Source organism: Rhinolophus sinicus, linkage group LG03, assembly GCF_036562045.2.
Source record: "Rhinolophus sinicus isolate RSC01 linkage group LG03, ASM3656204v1, whole genome shotgun sequence".
Taxonomy (NCBI): Eukaryota; Metazoa; Chordata; class Mammalia; order Chiroptera; family Rhinolophidae; genus Rhinolophus; species Rhinolophus sinicus.
The window spans coordinates 176,983,334-177,002,498 of record NC_133753.1 but is presented as its reverse complement, the minus strand read 5'-3'; the positions used below and the strand labels follow the sequence as shown (position 1 = coordinate 177,002,498).

The 19,165-nt window shown below is 41.8% G+C and overlaps 1 protein-coding gene and 1 non-coding gene across 14 annotated transcripts in view; one reads left to right on the top strand and one right to left on the bottom strand.

The window, feature by feature from the left end:
* RAI14 (retinoic acid induced 14) overlaps positions 1-19,165 on the top strand; it is a 135,210-nt gene that overhangs the window by 82,195 nt on the left and 33,850 nt on the right. The window lies entirely within an intron of this gene.
* Positions 12,425-12,615, bottom strand: LOC141570932 (U2 spliceosomal RNA). Its single transcript, XR_012495374.1, has one exon. It is a non-coding gene; the product is annotated as a U2 spliceosomal RNA (small nuclear RNA).

The window sequence follows — 19,165 nt, the reverse complement described above, 5'->3', positions numbered from 1 at the left end:
TCTTAATCTCATTTCTTCCTCAAGTTCCAAATTACACATTGGGCTTTACCTTGAATGGCTGTATTTGTTCCCAGGTATAACCAAAGATTTCACCAGAGAAGGTGGGAAATGCATTCTATCCTAGATTAGAAACAGCAGCATAAAAGAAAGAAAGTAATTCTTTTCATCACCCTTAAACCTTACTGTTTATATTATTATTTCTTTTAAAACTCCTTCCTTTACATAGATCAATAATTACATGGGCAGTATAAATTTTGCCTTATGACTTGCCATATGTGGCACTCTTGCTTGCAGAATTAAAACTACGTGTTTGATTGTTTATGTGTATGCACGTGTGTGTTTATTTGTTTGTATCCATCCTTACTCTGGTCATGTTGTAAAGAGATCATGGACTTTGGAGCCAAATAGGCCTCTAATTTGGACTCCCACTTACGAGTTTTGTAGTCCTTGAATCTCAGTTTCTTACTGTAAAATGGCAATGGTAGTGTTCAACTTCTGGGGTAGTTATGAGTGTAAAACAATATACGGACGTTGGTTGAGTTTCCCCAGAAACTGGCTATGAGACAAGGATTTGAGAGTGAGTAGTCACTCTAGCCAGTGCTCTTAGGAAGTGCATGGTGAGCGAAGGAAGGCTGCAGAGCGTGTTATTGACATGTTACTGCTATGGTCAGCTGGGACTCATTTCCACTAAGAACCTCTGGGATTTAGACTTAGAGCAGGGGTTGACCAACTGTGTCCTGCTGTCGGTCTTTGTAAATAAAGTTTTGCTGGAATGCAGCCAAATCCATTCATTTAGCATTGCCCATCGGTGCTTCTCCACTCCAAAGGCAGATTGGCGTAGTCAAGACAAAGACTGTATGGCCCATTAAGCCTCACATATTAACTATCTGGCCCCTCATAAAACTATTTTAATTACCCCAGGTTTAAAGTATGCTTCAGAGTTATCCCACTCAAGAGGTAAGGTAATGGCGGTATCTGTTCCTGATGTCTTGTCCTGCCGAGGTTGAGTGCTGCTCTGAGGGGCCCTATGCTTATGGCCAGAACACGTCCAAGAGGATGTGCGAGGGGTACCTAGCTATAGATACTATATGTAAGGAGCTAGCACAGGATCCAGCCCATAGTAGGTACTTGATAGAGCCAGTTCCCTTCCCTTCTTACCCCAGATGAGTAGTTCTCCATCCTGCCTGCATTAGAATCACCTGGGGTGCTTTAAAAACTATATTGATGCCATGCCCACCCCAGATGTCCAGTATCATTTGATCTGTGGAGAGGCTCGGGAATCAAGACCTTTTAGTGTCCCATGTAGGTTCAACAGAGAGAACCATCATCTAGAAACTAGACTGACTCTAGATTGAAGGAGAGGTAGGGAGAATAAAAGGTGAATTTTCAGAAGATTGAGCATCACATTTTAGCAAATTTTGCCACTTAAGCACTCTTCCTGACACCCATTGGATCTGATAACATAGACACCAGCCCCGTGGTTGGGAGAGCCACACGATAGCTTAAGGGGCTGAGCTCTGTCGAGAGGCCGGGCTAGCTGGTTCACAAAGGGCAGAGGGAAGTGTTCTCTCAGATCAGAGTCTGGTCCTCTAGGAGCTGGGCTTGTACTCCGCCAAAGCCCATGGGTTGAGCTCTCCCCATCCGCCTCGTTTGACCTGACCTTTGCAGAGATCTGTCTCTCAGGTCTGTCACACAGGGCCAACACCCCGTGAACTCTGACTTGGTAGCCAGGACCCCCAATGGTAGGTGGGCTTTGGTTGTTGGCTGATATTATGTTGAGTCAGTTGCCTTCTCAATCTTCTGTAATTTTTAGTTCTCATCCCTCTTGTACACTAGATCAAAATTTCCTGGATAGAAGGGACTGTTAACTTTACACTGCTGTAGTTACCACATCTAGCCCACGGCTCCGCTTGTAGTAGATACTCAGAAAGTATTTGTTGAATGAGTGAATTAACCTTTTCCCATGATGCCATGTGTGGAGTCAGTGCTATCAGAGTGACAGTGGCAGAGGCCACACTCCTGTCTTGAGATTTTTGGTGGTACACATGGTGCTTTGGGACTACTTCTTGTACCACTCCACAGCTTTCTTGGCTCCGACTCCTCCCAGTTCAGCTTTGGAGGTGTCTGCACAAAACACTCTTTTATAGCCATGCCAAAGAAAGGTGAGATGATGGTTCGTGATGGCCTTGTCCAAGACATACCCACTAAAACGAAAATAGAAAATTTAGATTAGCAGCTTAGCCACAGCTTTATCAATATACCTTCTGTTAATATTTATTATGTGTAGAGTACACAGCCAGAATGTTATTTTCTAGTTTCTCCCCGTTTTTAAATAGTGATAAAATATATACAACATAAAAGTTACCACTTTAACCGTAGAAGAATATACATTTCAGTGGCATTAAGTATATTCATAATGTTGTACAACCATCATTTTCTAGTTCCAGAATTTTTTTCATCATCCCAAATGAAACCCTGTACCCGTTAAACAGTGATAGTCCCCAACCTTCCCTCCTCCTCCCCTGGCAACCACTAATCTGCATTCTGTCTCTATGAATTTGCCTATTCTTGATATTTAATATAAATGGAAACATACAATAGGGGGCCCTTTGTCTCTGGCTTCTTTCACTTAGCATAATGGTTTCAAGGTTCATCTTTGTAGCATGAATCAGTTCTTCATCATATTCTCTTCTAACACTAGAAATGCATGCAGTAGTTGTACAAAAATCACCACTTCCATTTTGCAGATGATAAAACTAAGGCCCACGTGGTACACCTTTTCCTGTATTAACTCTAGAACCAGTTCTAACATGTCTACCTTTGCATGTACAAGTCCACCATTTTTTCCTTTGATGACATGTAAAAAGAAGAATTATGTAAAAAAAAGGAGGAAAGGAGATAATTGTTTTTTCAGTGCAAGATTTTCGACAAGTAATTACCTGTTAACATTTCATTTTTCTGATTGGAATATTCCTTTTGATGAATAAAGTTAACTTTACAAGAATTTACAAGAATTTAATTTTCAAAGGCACCATGTATTCAAAGGCATTCTTGTATTAACATTACAAGAATTTACAAGAGTTTAATTTTCAAAGGCACCATGGACTTAAATCTGTCTGGCTTCATATTTTCATTCAAATCTAGTGGTCTTGGTATGCAGAAGGAGGAAGGGGGCTGTGAGGTTGGAAAGCATCTCTCCTGTCCTTTTACTGTCATGTAGTAATGCAAGGCCAAGGCTTCTGTTATAACAATGAGCCCCAAGCAGTGTTGTTCCCTTCGCTTCAGCCTTCCCACCTTTGCAAGTCTGCGCTTCTATATTTGAGTTAGTCTAATCTGTGCATTCTTGCCTGAGTGTGTATGGGTCTGACTCACACTTGAAGATTTTTCTTAAGCGGTGCAGACCTTTCTGTTCTTGTTCCTGTTCTTTCCACATGCATTTGGTTTGACAGCACGTGAACTGGTGGCTTCCTAGGAGTGGTTCTGAATTCATGATAGACCAACCCAGCGTGTCCCCTCTGCTGGAGCTCTTGCCTCACCAGCCCCATGGTGCTTGCAGGACCAGCATTTGATTGTGGACACGTATGCAGTGTTCTGCATTTGTCTCCAAAGGGTAAGGCCAGACCACTCACTTAAAAGATAGGCCCTTGACAGTAGTACTTGGCTTCTTTCTCTGCCCGCTAGTTTGAGTTTACCCTTTAATTTACCCTCCATATTAAAATTAAGCTAGAGTCCTATTTTCTACGAGCTGTTGTAATGACCCATTCTGTTATTTTGCTCAGCAGTACACAGTGTTGCCCTGTTGCCTGGAGCCTAGAGTCCTGATTTTGGCTTTCAAGGGCCTCCCACTGTCCCTGCCCTTACTTAGTTGAACGTTCTCTCAGACTCACCTTCTATTGGAGGTGAGGCTCTCTGCTCCCTGCCTTCCCCTCATGTAAGAACATCCAGATGTTTGCACAGGTTCTATGTCCAGTTCAGAATGCCTTCCTCTCTGATATTCTTAGCCCTTTTGTGGTTTTCTTTCTCTTTGAACAACTACCATCTTAATTTAGAATTTGATGTATTTTCTTATACTGAAAGAACAGTAGCAACAACAGAAAAGACTCAACTGTGCTTAAGCAAAATCTTTGTTCTCTGAAAGACTTGAGTCCCTTACAATATAGTAAGCTCCCTGAGGACAAGGAGCATATGATTTTGTTTTTTGTTGGCTTTTCCCACTCTTCTGAGCACAAGAGGCATTCAGTCAATATTTGTGGGAGTGGCTTTTCAGGATGGTTCATGGAGAAAGCACTCTCCTTTTGCCGGTAACATCTCATGGGTAAATTAATTAGGGATAAATTAACTAGAGGTTCAAGAGGAAAAGAGCTATTCTGGTGAATGTCACAACCTGACACTTTCCTTTCCCAGCTTCCAGTGCAATTTAAAAAGAGTAATAATACTGAGCCTTTAATACCTAGACACCGGATGACACAGAAAGTTCCAAGAATGAGGCGGCAAAAGCAGCCATCTCGACGCACATTCTCCAGAAGCCTCATAACCCGAGGTCAATAACCAGATGGGTGGTTTGGTCATTCTCCAGACTTTTCAGTTTCTTCCTGAAATATTTCCTTTATGGAAAGATAAGAAACCTTGTCTGAAAATTTTCTCCCTCTAAAACTGATCAAAGAGGGGTTAAAAAAAAGTGAAAGCAATTAAACGACTGGAATTCATTTAGGAAAGAGTAAAAGAAGGGTGATGTCTTGGGTCAGAAGAGAGCAAAATAGAGCAAGACAGAGAGTTATAGCTGCAGGCTGTGTTTATAGAATCAGGCTTGGCTTCCCTCTGCCCATCTGTTCTTTCCATGGCGGAGGTGAGGAAGTGGGAGGGTACCCTAAACCTCTTACCATAGAACAGTTTAATTGTTTCAAAATGGTTTCCCCTACATTTGGTGTGCATTTAATTAAAGTTATGTGTGTTTGTCTTAGGAACAACCAGACTAAATAAAATCACTGCTGGGACTGTAGTATTTGAATACATACCACCCAGGCATGGATGTATAGATAGCTAGACATATTCCGCATACATAGCCCAGACTCCAGAAACCTGATCTTTTTGGCTTTGAAAGCAAGAACTTGTGCAAGTATTTTTAGGGGACTCCATGGAGCTTAAATATAAAATAGGGGAGATAGTCCTTGAATTCTGCAGTATGATAAGAGGCTTCTCTGGCTGATGGCTTGTTGCATTTTGTCTCTTCCTGTTTTCTCAAAATAGGGATGTATTAGATATTTTATACCAGCAGCTCAGTCTTGGAAATCAAGTCAATTTGGCCGCCAAATTAATTTACCTAAAACTACTACATACTTTATGTGTAATTGCAAACCCCTTCCCTGCAAAATCCCCTTCCAGGCAAAATCACCCATCTTTCCTGAAACCTATGGATATTTGACAGAGGCATAAACTGAAGGATGTAATTGCTGTTACAGCATAGCCACTGTGCTTTTTGATCACATCGATTTTTGAAGGTGATATAACATCTGTTCCTATCTTGCCAATGTGACCAAATGTTTGTTTCATTAATCTGCCAGTTGGGAAGTACTCCCTGCATCTAAAATGTTCCAAACTCTATTGTAGGCACATACAGAAAAAGGAGAAAAGGTGGGCCTTGTCTACACGATGCATAGTGTCTAGCTGAGAAGACAAGACCATGAAAGTACTGGAGAATAATTAAGTGCTAAACTATAAAATGTTTCCTGCTTGAGGTGTGAGGTTAGGTGGGCCTTGAAGAATGGATGGGGAGGATTTGGGTGGGTACAGGGGAAGAGGAGGCAGTGCAGGTGTTGGTAAAAGTATGACTAGACGCCACCCCAAATTCAAAAGAAAAACAGCGACACCATTCTATGTTTCCTTCCCTTCTTCAAGAGCATATCATAGCAGTTCAAGCTAAGGGCCGCACTAGACACTAGATCAGTGGTTCTCAACTTGACTCCCATGAGAACCACCTAGACAGTTTTTAAAAATGCTGGGTGTCACTCTCAGAGATTCCTACGTAATTAGTGTGGGGCGCGTTCTAGGCATAGGGTTTTTTAAAGCACTCAGGTGGTTTGAATGATTAGCCCAAACTGAGAACCAATGTTCTAGCCCAGGGGTGTCCAAACTGCGGCCCGCGGGCCAACTGCGGTCCGCAATCCATTGTTAATTGGCCCGCAGCAGATTCCAAAAATATATTTAGTTTACTTAAATAAACCAAGTGAGGCAATACGTACTTCACCTCGAGTGAGTGGCCTAGCTGTTTGTGTATTTTACCACGTATGGCCCTTGGTAAAAAACGTTGAAAAAAGTTTGGACACCCCTGCTCTAGATACTCCACAGTGAGGCCCCAGGTTTCCTAGTGCAAAGCTTTCCAACAGGTTCTACCCTATGATAGCTTATAGGTGGGCTGAGGCCAAGTTCAGGGAGTCCAGATGAATTTTTTTTCTAGCACACACACACACGTACTTGTATGTGTATATAAGCCTGTGCACAAAATACAATTAAAATGAAAGATAAACTAAATTTTGGGCTTAAACCAAATTATGTAAAGTAATAAAATTCACAAAGTTTTTAAAGGGAAATAGTGTTTTATGTTAAACCTGAACAGATGTTGAAAAACTGTACTTTAGAGGGAAGACTTGCGTAATGCAGGGTCTCAGCCCCTGCTCCACACACAAGAACACAGGATATGGCAAGGCCAAAAAGGAACACCCACGGAGCTATAGATAGGGGAGTCATACCACCACATTCTCGAGGGCTACTGGTCGAGTCACAGGAAGTAGGTTCAACATGAGCCGCAGTCCGCACTTGCTAGTGTAGCCACGGCAGTTATATTAGTGGCTAATGGCTAACTGGTTACAGCTGACGGCCATCTACTACCTGAGTCAGCACCTTTCCACGTGAGGTCGAGAGCCTAGAAACTGCTCTCTGGGACTCCGTCCCCACAACTTGTCACCATACAAAGTGGTGCAAGTTGATGAGAATCAATTTGGAAATTAAGGACTACAGTGATAAAATGTTGGTGGGAATCACAGGATAGTTCACTTTAAAACTGTTTTCAAGGCTGGGTTAAATATATTGAGAATGAAGGATTTTAGACACTCCAGTGGGCCATTGTTGTTGAGGGCGGAAGCAATCTGGCTTTGCCCCTCCCTCTGGTCCCCTGGCCATGCCCTCCACTGGCTGGACCTACTCCCGCATGCAGAGGTCAGGAGAGCCTGGGAAATGGAGCCGTTTGCTGTGATGGAGAGCAGAGCAGGGGCGGATGGGCGTGGATCTCAGCACACACAGACAAATGACCTCCCCTCAGTCCAACTCCGTAAGAGAGGGCACCTGGAGCAGGAGGTTCTCACGCTGACAACCAGACAGTTCAAGGGTTGAGGGACATGAGATCACTTAGCACATGCCTGTCCTCTAGAAACATTTCTGCTTCCTCAACAGAGTCCCTGAAATTCACCATTTCCAAAATACCACCATCACCACCCAGGCCACCGAGCCTTGCGTATCATTCAAAGCCCAGTTTGCTGTCTCTTTCATGAAGACTTTTCGAATTTCCAAAGTGATTGAGCTCAGGCTCGCCCCTGCTTCTTCAACCATCTGGGATTTGATGGGTCTTAGTTTCCTATGTCCTTATCTCATCCCTGTTAATAGACAATCAGGGTTAGAGCTCAATCGTACCCCATTCATAAGAAAGGAATTGTTATGAATAGTGTTAATGCCAAGTGCCCCAACACTAAGCAAGGGCCTTTCATGTGAGTCATTCATTCAATAAATACCATAATTCATTCTTTCACCCGTTTTAAAAGACTTGTCAATTTCCCTTAGGCATTTCTCATCTGATGCTTACAATCACCCTGGAGTCCTTTATGGAGAGGAAAGTGTGCATCAGAAAGGTTCGGAAATTGGTACAAATCACCTCTTCTCAGCTCTAGGTGCTATAGCCTGGGGCTCTATCATGACTATGTAGACAAATCATTTGCCCTAATATGCCCAAGCGCTGTTTCCAGACCTGACTGATGAAACCAGACAATCCTGAAGAGCTAATGCTCTGCTTAAATATCATGGGGTTTCTGAGCTCTGAGTATGTAATCTTCCATCTGTGTTCCCTCCCTCGTGTCCCCAGGAGATCTCTGTCCCCAGAAGTAGCCCTGCTTATTCTATGAGCACATCATAAGCATATAAAGGACGATAATCCTTGTCTTTATAGCCTTTTTTTATGCCATCCACCTTTGATTTTCTGTATCTGAAACATTTAGCAGGAAAAGGCAACCACTGTTCCCATTTCTCAGACTTTCTGCCACATCAGTTCCTCACAGAAGCAGTGATGGGAGTCCCTGTTGCAGCTGCTTTTGAAATAGCAGAAAACCAGATAGCTTCAGCACTTCTCTGCCTGACAGGCTTTCTCTCTGGGCTGATAGCAGAATAGAATTTAGTTTTTCGAGGCTTTTATACTAGAAGGTTATTAGACGGTAAGGAAGTACTGCCTTCCTTTCCCTCAGATTTTAATCTGAAATGGGAATCCAAATCTTTCAGGATTAAGGATTGTCCCACTGAAATATTTGGTGTGAGCTAAGCCTCATTTGCGCTCAGTGACCTCGTTAGATTTTAGATGTTGCAGCAAATAATTGCCATAAAATAATTGGTCAGCTTTTAGAGCTGACAAAGGCTGCAGTGATCCTATGGACAGATGAGTAAACTGAGTGTGGGGACAGAGCCCCAGAAAGTAGTTTACAGGCTCTCGGCCTCACATGGAAAGGCGCTGGCTCGGGTGGTGGATGGCCGTCGGCTGTGGCTGATTGGCCGTCAGCTGTGGCCGGTTAGCTGATTGGCCGCTGGTATAACTGCTGCGGCTACGGAGGAGAGCCCGAGGACTGCCGAGGAGCCGAGGAGAGCGGACGAGGAGAGCCGAGGAGAGCGGAAGAGAGCAGAGGAACAGAGTCGAGGAGAGTTGAGGAGAGTCGTCCGTCAGTTGGTGGAAAGGCGGAGGGCAGGTCGCGCGTCCGGTGGGCCCAGCCTCCAGTGAGACCATAGTGATATGACTCCCCTACCTATGGCTCCGTGGGTGTTCCTTTTCGGCCTCACCATATCTTGCGTTCTTGTGTGGGGAGTGGGAGCAGAGACCCCGCAGGCCGCCCCACCTGAAAAATGGCACAGCGAGCAGGGTCTCCGCATGACACTGAGACTAGTATATTTGAGTCACTTTGTTATCGCATGCTTGGGGATGGTAGAGCAGAAACCGAAATCAAAGAATTCTGACTTTTAGTTCATACTTCCTACTATGCCAGTGGTCCTAAAAACTGAACATGCATCAACATCACCCCGGGAGGCTTGTTAAAACAGATTGCTGGGCTCTGCCGAGTCTGGGCAGGAGCCTCAGAATGTGCATTTCTAACAAGTTCCCCGCTAATGCTGCGGCTGCTGGTCTGGGCACCACACTTTGAAAGCCGCTCAGTGTCTGATACAATGTTGGGAAGCAAACTCCAGCCTATAATAACATAAAGGACACAGCTTCTCTCTTAAAAACTTACATTACAACCTGAGGAAGAAAACATGGTCATGCCAGTTTATGGGAGACTCAGTTTAAGGAAACTCAACATTGAAACTTCAGACGAAAAGAACAAATTCAAAACTAAAGATTTGCCCTAATGGAGATCTCCTAATGCCCAACTGCTGTTTCCAGACCCCATTCATGAAACCAGACAATCCCAAAGAGCAAAGAGCGAGCTCAGCTTACATGCTGTGGGGTTTCTTAGCTCCGAGTATGCTATCTTCCATCTGTGTCTCCTCCCTCCTGTCCCCAGATCTTATCCCTTCTACGTTGTTGGAAAATTGTAGTAGACAAGACAAAGTCTCTGACCTCTTGGAATGTCCAGTCTAGCGGGGCAGACAGACAAGTAAAAGTGTGCCTCTTTCATGTAATGTCAAGTGTGTTAAAGAAAACAGAGGCCAGGGGCCACTGGGAAAAAGAAAGCCCTCTCTAAGCAGACTCCTGCATTGGAGCAGATCCTGGGTGGAATAAGGCCCTGAGCCATGCACTTTTCCGGAACTTCTGTCCTGGTGGAGGGAACAGCAAGGCAAAAGCCCGGAGGTGGGAGGGTGCTAGATGCGCTCAGTGAATGGAGAGAGCTAGAAGGTGAGGTCAGATGGGAGCCCAGCCCTCCTTGTGGAGAGCCTGTGGGCCATGGGGAGTACTTTGAATTAAATCCTAATTGTGAATATTTAATTTCCCTGCTTTGTTTTCGTATGATTAAATATCATTTTTCTCCCTCGAGAAAGATGTCTTACATAAGGAATGCAATTAAAGTATAGGCGATTTTAGGTGTTTGGGAAATACTGAAGCTCTCAAGGGATTATGGAAAGCTGGTTATTGTCAGGAAGTATTTCTGAGTCTTACTGACCCTAATGACCCCTCGCTTGGGGAAAAAACAAAAGGCTTTTAAAAACAAAGAAGGGTGATGTGAGTACATTCAGGACAAACTGCTCTTAGAGAGTCAGAGCAGTGAATTCAGGTTCTGATCTTTTATACATTTCCTGACCTCTCTGAGCTTCCATGTCTTCATCCATGAAATGAGGATATTAGACTAGTTTCTCCTCCTGGAACCTTCTATTACTCTGAGAATCTGGACATGGCTAGTCCTGGCAGTTTGGTATATGGTTATTTCGTGGCGTGGGTGTGGTGGTTTGCTTGATTTGGGGAGTGATAATTGCTTGCAGAGGCAATGGAAGGACCTGGAAGGGCAATTGTGGTAGCCAGCCTGTTGCATTCTTGACTTAACTCGGCCAGCTCTTGTGGTGTCAGGAACTGGCTTGTAATGAAGGGGACAAGAAAGAGTTTGGCTTGAGGGACATTTTCTGTGAATGAATAGGCCTTAAAAATCAAAGTCTTCTAAAAGTAGCCTTGTGAGTTTGTATTTCCTCCAACTATATGTTTCAGCTGGCAATCAGACACAAGAATTGTTTGTTATTACTCTGAAAGATAGAAAGAACTTTCCAGGCTGTCACGCATGGGCTTTTGAATAGTAACAGTTCAAATCCCCTTCGGGTGAAGAGCCTTGAGAAACATCCCAGCCTTGTCCTGAAGTATTTATTTCGGGAAGGTTTGCACAATTTGCCGAGTGGTTTTGTAGGAAATGAAACCTCTGTTGCAGGCTCTGTTTGCTTCAGCACTTGGATTACATTCCTCTCCATTTGAAAGCACTGGCAACCCTCATCTGCCCCAGTGAGAAGCCAGTATTTGCTTTTTGGCCAAATACTTTCATTTTTTTCAGTTTAAACTTTGTTTTTTAAAGAGCAACACAGCCAGTAAGTTATATAGCGTTTCACAGTTCACAGAGTAATTTAACAAGCAGTGCAATTTCTCAGCACGGTGGTGAAGGGCCCACTCTGCAGGCAGAATGCCTAGGGTAGCGTCTAGGCTCCATTACTTGTTAGTTCTGGGACTTTGGACAAGTTTCTAAACTTCTCTGTGCCTCAGTTTCTTCCGCTGTAAAATGGGAATGATAACTGTTACCCCTCTCATAAGTTAGTTGCGGTTATAATGAGATAAATCATAACTACCGTGTTTCCCCCAAAATAAGACCTAGCTGGACAATCAGCTCTAATGCGTCTTTTGGAGCAAAAATTTATATAAGACCTGGTATTATATTATATTATATTATATTATATTATATTATATTATATTATATTATATTATATTATGTAAGACCCGGTCTTATATTACAGTAAAATAAGACTGGGTCTTATATTAATTTTTGCTCCAAAAGACGTATTAGAGCTGATTGTCCAGCTAGGTCTTATTTTCAGGGAAACACGGTAGTGAATAGTGTTCAATAGATAAGCTGCTATTATTATTGATGATGATATTGTTATTTAATTGCCTTAAACATGGTTTGGAAGTGAGAGAACTGAAGTACCTCAGCCACGCTGACAGAGCAACAAGGCAGCAAACCCAGCCATGGTACCCTGGCCTCCTAGGCCACTCGTTCTCCATCCGCTGGTTCTTCCACTGCCCTTCAGACTGCCACCCAGCTGCTATTTCAGACTCCTGGACATTAGTGAGTTGATGTTGGGGTGAGAGGGAGTCAGGGAGAGGGAGAAGGTTGGGGCATGGGGACATTGGGAGCCACGAAACTCTTAAGCATAGAAACCTTGGGAAGTTTCCAAGTGACAAGAGCAGAGAAATTCCAAATATCAATAACCAGCAAAGGGATCAAAGTAGTATCATGTATATCTTCAGCCTGCTCTATTTGTGCCTTTTAGTTACACCTCTGTTGAAGGGCCTAACCGAGCTTCATAAGCAAAGTGTAATAAAACTTCAAACAGCATAGATTCCTTTTCTTGTGGAATACATCCATGAGATTATTTTTTAAAGCTAAGGGGCTTATGTTTGCAAAAGAACTGTTTTTTGTTTTGGTTTTTTTTTGGGTGCACCATTCCTGGAAGTACTGCAATACCAGGTCAATGCGTGGAGTGGACGGAGCAAGCTCCTATTCCATCTCCTAATTCCCAAAATCCATTTAATATATTGTCCTTGGATAAAGGACGTATCAGATATTAAACCGATAAGAACAGATACTATACTTGATCTTAGCCAAAAGGCCAAGAAGAGATGCAAAAGAACTTTGAAACAATGGGTGCCTTGGTAAGAATGAGGGTGTGAGGTTCTTAACGTGTCCTCTACTTCAATTAGAGCTGTGCTTCTCAAACTTTCGTGTCCATGTGAATCAGCTGGGAAACTTGTAAAATGCACCTTTTGATTCAGTAAATGTAGGGTAAGGACTGAGAGCCTGCATTTCTAACAAGCTCCTGGGCCAAGGACCACTCTGAATAGGCTATTGGACTGCTGTCAGTTCAACTACTCTAGAATCTGGAAAGCCACCCCTTGCAGTGACAAGTGTCTCTGTTTCTGGGCCTACAGGAGTAGACAAAAGTTTTTTATACCCCTCCCTCCTCCACTGAATTCTTGACCTGTGTAAATATAGAGATCAACAAGTCAACAAAATCTTTTATAAGATATGTTGCTATATAGACTCATGAATGACATTTCTTGTGTTTCAAAGGAAATGCCACACTTTTAAATTAGGAGTAAAAGCCCACATAGAGACAGAGATGTTCCAAACTGGTTTTGCATTCACTCCTTTATGTTTTTCTAAGGGGAAATTTTAACTGAGAATTAACTGAAATCACCTCATTAAGAAAGACTTAAACATTTCTTTTCTGGAAAATTTAGGTTGTAATGAAAATTCTCATCTCTTACATTAAAATTTGCCAGACAATCACAAGTCTTGGCTAGGATATGGAGAAATTGGAGCCCTTCTACATTCTTGCTGGGGGTATGAAATGGTGCAGCAGATTTAGAAAACAGTTTAGCAGTTTCTAAAGAGTTAAACCTGGTTACTATATGAGTATAACTCAGCAATTTCACTCCTAGGTATATACCCAGTAGAATTGAAAACACACAAACACTTGTACACGAATGTTTTAGCAGCATTATTCATAATAACCAAATGTCCGTAACCAATGAATGGGTAAACAAAATGTGGTATAGTTATTCAATGGAATATTTTTAAGGAAAGAATGAAGTACTGCTACACTCTACAACATGGATGAACCTTGAAAACATGCCAAGTGGAAGATGCTATGTACAAATGACCACATGATGCCATCTTTATGAAATGTCCAGAATAAGCAAATACATAGAGACAGAACATAGATTAGTGATTGTCATGGCAGAGTGACATGGAAATAGGAAGTGACTGCTAATGGGTACTTTTTTTTTTAATGGTGAGGAAAATGTTCTGACACTGGATAGTGATGTTGGTTGCACAACTTTGTAAATATACTAAAAATAACTAATCGTACATGTTAAAATGGTGAATTTTATGGTCTGAATTATATCAATAAAAAGATTACAATGTGCTCATGTTACTTTTTTCAGTTGTTGTTTAATTTGTTTTAATAGAATTCTATCTCGGCATTATACATTTGTTTTTATTGGCTAATCAGACTGTCTACCTGGGCACTATTGACAATTTGGACTAGATAGATAATTTTTTGTTGTGTGGGATTGTCTTGTGCATTATAGGATATTTGGCAGCATTTCTTGCCTCTACGCGTTAGATGTCTGTAGAATCCCCTTACCCTGCCCCTTGAATAATAAAAAAACTATCTCTAGACATTGCCAGTATCTGGGGGGTGGACAGCAAAATCACCCCCAGTTGATAACCACTGTTGTATCTCTAGTCTTTCCTACTAAAAGCTGAGATCCAGGAGGGCAGAGATGTCGTTGTATTCATCACATGTTTCTCAGTGCTTAGAACAGTGTCTGACACATAAATACTCCAGTATCACAGTAAATCTATCAGTGAATGAATATATTTAACTATAGCAATACTTATAAAACTGTGCAACTGTAGAAATATCAAAACGATCCCATGCTTGGGTTAGTTCCAATTCTCTAGAATTAACATTGTCAAGAATACGTTCTTTGTTTTAGAGTGGGGGTGGAGGGTATGTTCACCAACCTACTGCTTTGTCTCCCCCATCTCACCCCGGTCTGCAAACTCTATTTATATAGAGGTGTGTTCTTTCACCACTTATCCAGGACACAGGCCATTAGAGGACACCAGCCATGCTCTTCATTAGTTGTGTGCTGACCTGGGGCACCACCTGCCCCCTAAGCCTGAGATAACCCCATAGATGTCCCTCTGCCCTCCAGACACGGGATAGCCCCCAGCCCATCAGTCACTTGGATTGCCACCACTGAGGATGGCTACATTTATCTGTCACTGCATAAGAAAGGAAACTTACTCATGGTCATTTACAAATCCAGGTTCTGTCACTGACTAATCATGTTTTTCCGCCCAGCAAAACCCAACTTTCTACTTGAGTATCTTATTAAAAGTTGGCTCTGCTTGTTCACCTTCAGAAGCTAAATGCTAATGACTTGCCACTGCCAAACCCTGCTCTGAGATTATTACTTCTGAGAAAGGTGCCAGAATGTTAGCAGCTCAAGTGTGAACTTTAGACAAGTCTTGGATGGTTTATCTTCTGCTACTGTCTACCACTTTGTTCCTAAGTTTCCAGTTAGTGGAAATGCACATAGATTTTATCCTCTCTTTTTCCCCTTCCTTTCCTCCTTCCTCACTCCCTCCTTCCCTCCCTCCCTCTCTTCCCTCCTTCCCGCCCTCCCTCCCTTCCTTCCTTCCCCCCTCCCTTTCTCCTTCCCTCCTTCCTCCCTCCCTGCTTTCCTTCCTTCCTTCCTTCCTTCCTTCCTTCCTCCTTCGTTCCCTCCCTCTTTCTTTCATTCCTTCCTCCTTCCTTTCTTAAGCAGTGGTAGTTGTGATTCAACCTCTGCTAGCCTGTGTTCTGCTCATTGAGACAAGTCTATCATGTCTCAGACTCTGTGCCTTGCCTTGTGTTGGTGAGGCTACAATTGGTGGCATTTTGGGAGTTTACTACGTGCTTGACATTTTGCTTAGAGCTTTGACATATAACTCATCTATTCCTCACAGCCCGTTTTACAGATGTGGAAACTGAGATACAGAGAGCTCTTGCCCAAGATCGCACATAATAAAGCGCAAATTGCAGATTCAAACCCAGTTAGTCTGAGCCCTTAAAGTTTACATGTAGTCCCTCCCTGATACCAACTTCTTGTTATATTTTCTCATCTGACAACATGTCTGTCCCTCCTCTTAGCTTTAATAAAGCTATAATGTTGGAAGTTTCGTTTAAGTTTTCAAAATCTGGGGTATTAGCAATAAAGATGAGATTTTCTGAATATATTGAAGTATAGTAGAACGATTTAAGTTAAAACCTTAAAATGAGTGGGTATCCAAATTTAATATGGACAAGAAAACACAAGACTATAATTTTCCAACCTTGGCCTTTTGTCCAATGGCATTGACTTCACTCCTGATTAAGAGCTTCTTCTAGGCTCTTAGAGGGAGGACAGTCTACGAGAAAAGACAGGGCTGTGTCTTGCAGCACCTTTCTTTCTGAAGAGGGTTAACAAACTGCCACAGCTCTTTATGTTGGCAGACAGTTGCTCTTCAAGTGGGAGCTGGATTGAATGTGTAAGGGCCACCACAATATAAAGGATATGGGTGGTTAGGAAGTCGCTGACAGTCATTTGATTGTCTGATTTGTGCCTTATTCTCCATTTGCACGTCTTTCATGAAAACAACACAAAGCTAAATCAGGACACTGACCATTTTGGTTTTCTTTTATGTGGCAATTTATTTAGCAAAGTCTTTCAGGTTATAGACACTATGTTCCAAGTTAGGTAATAAAATGATTTTCTGATTAAAATTCAATGATAATGATATATTATTAGATAAAAGATAGGATATTTTAAGGAGTTAGACTGATCAGCAAATACCAAAATAACTATTCTTTTGATAGTTGTTTTATATTTTCTCTTTCTGAACCTAGGCTGCAGATGTTTGTATAGAATATAGTAAAGAGTAGAATCTATAGTCTATATGGTATAGGGTCGTATATAGTATATACAATAGTATGTAATACACACACACAGAGTATACAGTATATTATACGATACGGAAGATTTTACTGAACTTTCTAATTCATCACTGAAGAACACTTGTTATTCCATGAAATATGCCCATAGAAGTAGAACTTAAAGACTTGCCCAATTTTAGAACACAGTTGTAACATATACAACTGTGTGTGTGCATATGTGTTGTGGATGGGGTGTTGGTTAGTCTTTCAAGACCAAATCCACATTTTAAAATCTGAATGTTAGTATTGCACAGTGGGACATTCTAGATTGAGTGCTGGATCTCATTTAAGTCAGTTGCTTTTCTTATCCTTGGGGAGGTATATTCTTGAACCTTTTAAACTCATTCCTACTTTGGCCTAAGACTTTATCAGAAAACTTTTTGAAGTCACTTATCGTAGTCCATATAAAGTGATATGGCACATTCTTCCATAAAAACATTTCAACCAAAATGCCCAACTATCTTAAATAATCAACTTGATTATATGTGGAATTGAGACATTTTTTAAAGCCTTAATTTCCTTGTATATATTTAATCAAATGATATCCACAGGAACCTAGTAGTTTATCCTGTAGATGGTCACACACAAAATACCCAACACTGGTGTTATTCAAGATCCCAGCAGGAAATAGGTAGCACCCTGAAATAGGATAATTGATGAGCATTTAAGAAAGGAACTATTTACAAACTTGTGGTTGGATTAAACCAACAAGGTTGGGAAAGCAGCCCTGGCTTAGTCATAGTGAGAATCTATTCCCACCTGAAGGTGCTAAGAGAGAGCAGTTACCGAAATCCAGAGAGCTTTGGGAGAGCTGGTTCACAGAGCATGTGGGCTTCATAGAGGAGGGTAGCCCCTGCCAGCATGTGGCCTGGCAGGGAGGGAGTGGAGGGGATAATGGCCTGAACTGTTTTATCTTCCTGTCTCTTCTAAGTGTTTCCCATCGGTTGAACCCAACCTGAGGTCAAAAGACAAGCCTGCCCATTGGGTGCAGTCCATTAGAGTTCTGTTTCCTGGGCCACAGACCCAGGGGATAAAGACGGAGGGCAGATCTGGCAGTGCCAACAGAGAATGGACAGCTTTGGTGACCATTCTCCAAGAACAAACTTCAGTATCTTATTTCTTGGCTTTGTTCCCATTTCCCAGAACTGTGTACTCTGGGAAAAGGAATAATGCTACATAATGGAGTTCCTTGTCTACCCGGAAAAATGAATCAGCAACTTCTGGCTAAAATAACTAACTCTTCCCTTTCCTGCTTATCCCCATGCTTGTGTGTTTTAGAAAACAGAGCAGCAGCTTTTATGTGACATAAGAGCACAACGAACTTCTGGAAATTAGCATTGTCTTTGAGAAACACCTTGAAATGATGATATATTTAATTGAACCACATCAACTAAGAATGATTTTACTAGCTAAAAGTATAGTAGAGTAAGCAGAGTAAAATTGCAAGTGCAATTGTCCTTATATGAATCAGTGTTTCTCATTATTTTTGTTGGTTCTTTGTTCATTTTATCGATGAACAGTAACTAAGAGCAGTGACTCTTGAAGTTTTAGGTAGAATATATGAGGAGAAAATTATGAATTTGGAAAATTCTGGGTTTTTTTTTCAGCAGGATACAAGATTCTGCAGGAGAATAGTTGGAGAGCTCCCAGAATAAAGGAAAAAGTCACTTCCTGATCTAAATTCTAAGGAGAGAGGCAAAACAACAATTTATTAAAGCAGTGAAATCTTAAGTAATTTGGCTCAAAATATGTTAGACAGGTTGATAACAGAAATTTCATTTTAAAAATCAATGCCTAGAAAAGTTTCTATCGTAGGATTGGATATTGATTCCAACTTCCTAACACTTCACTTCTCCGGCCTTGTAACCATCATTGACCTTCCAAATAATGATCTTAAAATTCTACAGTTCCCAAATCACACATAGAATACCACGTTGCATTCATCAGACTACATTTATCAACATACAGAAATGGCATCCAATAATGCTTCATTGTCATATGTGTCTGCAGTTTCAACCTCCTGTAAATATAGTGTACCGTCTAGAGGTAACCTGAGACGTCTCAGCGTAGGAAACATATAAATATTACATGGGAAAGGGGGTTAGTAACTAGAAGGGCACATGGAGAGGTCCTGGGTGCTCACTGGAGATAACGAGCAGGGCATTTGGGTCTCTGGCCACATTCTGTATCTTCTGTATTAGTATGATGGGAAAACAAGCAGGTTCCATTTGTGAAAATTTAGCAGGCTATTCAATTATGATATGTGTAGTTTTCTTTGCATATGTTATACTTTAATCAGAAGTGTATATCTGCACATAAATATTTGTGTGTGTGTGTGTGTGTGCACATGCTAATCACTAATCCTGGTACTCTTACTTATAGCACAGGATGTGGCTGCCCTTGTGTCGAGATAATTTTGGTTTCTCCCCTGGTCTTAGGAGATAGCAGAGTGAACAGCTTGGAAGTAAACACCTAGACACTAAGAAAAGAAGATAAATATTAATAAATATTAAGATTGAATAATCTGGGGCATTTAGATTAATAGCCTTGAGCGCAGAGTTCAGTAATTGAGGCTTCTAGTGGTGACTTCATGTCCTCCAAAGCAATTAAATTATGTAACATATACTGTTACTAAGACTAG